Genomic DNA, 5,510 nt, shown 5'->3' on the forward strand with positions numbered 1-5,510 from the left:
AAGTTTAAGAAGCTTAGATAAAGGATTACATGTCAAAGCTAGTGGGAGCATAAGTGTTATGCTTATATGATAATAATCATCATGATAGTGGGAGCATAAATGCTGTGCTTGTATGATTATTAAGGCAAGTATTGCAAGTTAGCAATATTAATTATAGAAAACAAGAGTTATACTTTGCAAAGTCATAAGGGTTGAATAGTTGTTTTGCTATAATTAAGGGAGAGAATATTATGCTTCATTTCAAATCTAAAGGCTTAGGTTGTGGAATGTTAATAAATTTAGTCAAGGATACATAGTGTGTTCCTAAATTTCGATTATGATCACGGTATCCCTCTTCATAGTTCGAATTGTAAGAACGAGGCACATAAAATATTATGGCAGAAGATTGATAAAGTATCATATCTTTATGTAAGACATTATGCATCGTGTCCTATACGCTTCGGGTATAGGATTGATTGCAAGTACTATTATATTTGACCATTCTAAAATTTTCTAAATGTCTAGCGCATTTATAGGGAAAAAGGAAAAGAATCAGTTTTGACTAAGAGAATTAAACAACTATCAAAGGACGATCCAAAGTTCGCTGAGGATTGGTCGCTTGTGAGTAGTTGGAAGTATTGTATTGGATGGACCATATCGACATTATTATGAATAGATAAGATTCTATTAAGAATGAGTTGTCATATGGAAAATATGGAAATGGTTCCATATTAGGAGTTGGATATTGAGAGTCTATGTCTAGATTAGAAAATTTTATGCAAAAGGATGTTCAAGGAATGTACTTTGAGTGAGAGACATCACGTCTATGGAATTGTATTGTAACAATCTCAAATAAAGGAATTTGTAATTTCATTGGCAATAGTCATGGTGACTTTTGTACTATGACATTGTGAAAGGATCATTGCATAAAATGTTAGAATCTAGCATATTCTATAAGTGGAAAGAATTTGATATTCTTTCACTTGTGAAAAGGATTTGGAGTTGTGAAATGAGTATGATTGGAAATGTGTTCATTTGATCTATTTCACAAAGTAAGAACCGTAGGTAAACATTGTGTGCATGCTAAGAGCATGGGACAAGTGTAGTAATAATTCAAGTAAGAAGTTGATTACCCGAAACAACAAATAATGAGTAATCAATATGGTGATAGATAAAAGCTGTTTTATTTATACTCAAAAGTTTGGGGCCATATGGGATTAGTATTATTCTTGTGTTTCACTTTGCATGTTTTGACTTCCTGAATAATTAAATTAGTTCATAACAATCAAATTATTCGAACGGACCACAGTCGTTCATATGTTGGAAGCAGGTATGAATGAAGATTGTCGTGAATTGGTGTGTGGATTGTCTAAAGTGTATTAGACATAAGCTATTGTTTGCTGCAACGTTCATGAGTGCTTATAAATATGATTTGAGCATTGGATTAAACCCACGCTCACTTGTATCACTTCATGGATTTTATCATGAGTGATTGGTGAGACGATAACATCTTATATTCTTGAAACCGAGATGTGTGAGTTGTATCTTGCGAGTCGGTTGCACATTGATAATATGTAAACGCACCAGTAACTTGGTGTTATAAAACATATTGTTGTGTGTAATTCGGTAAGTGAGTGCAAGCGAGCATTGAGTCAAATTTTATCTGTTCCTTTTATCCAAAGTAGGATAAAAGCGATATCTTTGGGCCCCTTGATGATTTAGTGATGGCACCCAAGCGCTTGGCCGAGCCGAGACTAATTTGATGTGATCAATTGTAGTATGTTGTCAGTCGTCATAAATCGAAAGTCGGGAAATAGTATAGAGAGAATGATTAGAATTCATGTCTTATATCTATACGATATCTAGAATGGAGGAATATATGATCCCTTATCTAAAGGACACGCGTATCTGATAAGATCAGAGTTGACAGCGGCTTTGGAAAGCTACGATTGCAGATCAGGATCTGAAGTCATATGCCGAATAGTTATTAGACTTATCTAAGTGGAAGACTGTTGGATTAGTGTCTAAGTCCATAACTATTTTGGTATGTACTTGACCCGATGGTGCATGGTCCTTTTGGGTTGCCTTCACCAAAGCAACTTGATAGGATGAATTATGGAGAGAAAGGATTAATTATGATTTATTAATATATTATGAGAATAATATATTAAAGGAGAAATCATATTGTTTAATTAATATTAGTCAATAATTAATTAGGAATTAATTTTGTGGCTAAAAGACATTAATTAAACTTAAGGGACTAGAACTGTCAATTGTATGATGGTTGGATATTGAGCTAATGGACTCTATATTAGAAGGGTGGACGAATTCTATGGGGAAACCCATTATAAATCGTCCTAGGCCTTTAAGGAAGGATTCCATGGATTGCTTAGGGCCTAAGCATCCAAATTAGGGTTTCCTTGTTAGATAACCCTAATAGCCTCACTATTTAAAGATCCCTAGAGCACCAAAAACGTATGGAAGTAACTCCTTAGGGTTTTGGACGGTTTTGGGCAGCCTCCTCTCTCCTTATTCTTCATCCTCTTGCTCTTGGTGTTTGTGAGCCATTAGAGGAGTGACAATTATGACTCTAAGCTTTCTAAAGTCATTACAAGGAGGAATTGAGATTGCTATTGCTACATAACAATCAAAGGTAATTCCTTAAACCCTAATTTCAGTTTATAATATGTTAGATCTAAGATTGTAAGTCTTGGATACATTGCATGTACAATAGAAAAACCTAGATCCAAGCATTAGGGTTGCATGAGCACATAGGATGTTCTTATAGCTAAAACCTATCAATTAGTAGTTTTTATGAACTTTGATATGATATTTATCATATTTTATTTTTTAAAATTCAACAAATTAGCAATTAATTGTCTCTGATTAATCCCCGACTAGACGATTAATCTCTTAACTCCAGTTCACCGAGTAGCTAACGTCGAGCGTTTTTTACAACCTTGGTATTTGTAGAGAAAGCTTGATTTGGATAAGGTTAGCTTGGATCCCCAACATGCTCAATTCTTGTGAAGCATTTATGCGTATCTACAAAAGACTTATAGAGGCCGAAAAAGTAAAGTGCATTGTTATTTTCAGAATGTCGGAGGGCTTGAAGATATCCCAAGGGCATTAGCCACCCCCCCCCCCCCCCCCACCCGAGGGTATGTCACGTGAAAATTGGGCACACGCAGTTGAACAATTTCAAACGCCCAAATTTTTAAAGTGTTTGGTGGCAAAAAAAAAAAGTTCGTGCAAAACAAAAAATTGTAAACATGGGGGATCATGCTCGTATAGCAGTATATTTAACCATTTATTTAAAGTATAATTAATCTAATTTTTAATGTTAAATAGGACATCTTTGGACTCGAAGCATTTCATAAGGCTAATACCGATCATCAAGGGGTAGTTAGTAGTCCTATAGAAGCAATATGTAAGTGATTAATTTATATTTTCATATAAGTGTTTATATATAATATGATGTTCATCATTTTTCAAAAATACATAATGCTTTACTCCAAGATAAATCAGTAAACACAATCTTCTTTTGAAGTAAGCGATCTAACATCAGAGTCCAAAAAAACAATTTTGAAAGAATTTTGGGTGCTCGACGTTGCCATATCAGAGGCATTGTGTGTAAACCTTTTACGGTTGTGTTGATGTACGACCAGAAACAACCACTGACAAAGAAAGTACCATAATCACAGGAGACAAGACTATTTATTATCAAAATCTCGCGTATATACTTTGGTTATAGTTTGATATATTAGTTTGGTTATACTTTATGATGTGACCTGGTCCTCCGGTGATCTGAAGCGGTGGCTCTTGGTTGTAACAAGGTGGTCATGATCGCTCTGGGAAGACCTGCGAGGTCACAACAGTGGTTTCTTGGCCAGCATGACAACCTCTATCCTTTGAGGTGTTTGACGAGCTGTCACACCCCAGCCGGAGGCGGAAACACCGGACGGTCAAACGTCGTTCCTTGTATCACAATTATATAACATATATTGAATAGTACAAAAGACTTATTATAAACTACGAACCTTTATTGATAATAGAAAGTTATATTATTCCAACTTATCGAGTTCCTAAAAACACATGCGTTTTGAAAATACGTCAATATAAAGTTTGTGAGTTCACATGTTTTGACTCCACACAAAATAGTACTTGTTCCAAGTTTAAAAAGTATAAAACATAGTATAAAAGAGTCATCTTGACATATATCTAATACATAGTATATATCCTAAGTATAATAGTTTATTTATTAAATAAGTTTATATACCTAAAATCTCCATATACTTAAATCAAGAAAGGTTACTACGTATAAATCCAATTTCAAGTCTATACGAGTATATATACTAGGTATAACTATTTACTAAGTGAATAAGTAAAATGCCTATAAATTCCTTTTACCTAGAGTATAAGTGATTGGGAAACTTATACTTAACATTAATACTTGTATATCGACAAGGTATAATGTTTCTAACAATTTGCTACCAAGAGTCTGTAACCACTGTTATCACATACAAGACCTCTGACAAAATAAATCCCACCAATGGTTCCACGAAGAAATGCCACCATTGATACCATGAATCCCGGGGTACCACAAAGGATTTCCTCAATATACAACACTGCGCGATTCATCAACGTCGGATCACACAACAAATAAAAGGATAGCTCGTCACTCGTCAAAATTTCGGTTGTAGCTAGCAACCACGAGTGGGGTGGTCAGCCTGTATAACTCCATACAAGACTTCCTCGCTCACACGGGATTAATGGTTACAGGTCATAGGATTTCCCCTAAGATTCTCAATCTTAGTTGATGAATACAATAGTTATTGTAGTCGGCTTCCTAAAGTTCAAACAACAAAAGCATATTCATATCTAAAACTCTAAGTTACTAGACTATGCTTCTAAACATTAATCCTAATTTCATAATACTTAGGCAGTACAACAACCATAACTCGAAGTGAAACCAGGTATTATCTTAACATAAAACCAATAATAACAACATACTTAACAAGTATATATAGAACTCCTGAAAATAACTTCAGGGCTATATTAATAACATACCAGGTTTTATCTTAACATAAAACCAATAATAAAAACATACGTAACAATTAGTATATAGAACTTCCGACTATAACTCCAGAAGTATATCGTACATGATATCTATATAGAACTCCCGAATATAACTCTGGGTCTATATTCGTAAAATCTATAATAACAACATGTAACAAGTTTAATATAGTTGCATGACTTCAAAATATCATATATAATTTAGGTATATATCATGCAAAACAACTATATCCCGGTTAATATAACTATCTATGTTGATACGAACATATTATCATATAAACATAATATTAACTTATGTATAATATTTAGCATGCATTTTCCCCCGAAAACATTAAAAAGTGGGGTCGTGAAAACTCACCCTAGTAGTGTGATCTATAGAATCTAAACGGCCAGAGGATCATCGTTGTCAGGCTCGGGAAGGGAAACGGCCTTCGAAAATGAGAGAGAATGAAAGG

This window comes from Lactuca sativa, chromosome 9 (genome assembly GCF_002870075.4).
Source record: "Lactuca sativa cultivar Salinas chromosome 9, Lsat_Salinas_v11, whole genome shotgun sequence".
NCBI lineage: Eukaryota > Viridiplantae > Streptophyta > Magnoliopsida > Asterales > Asteraceae > Lactuca > Lactuca sativa.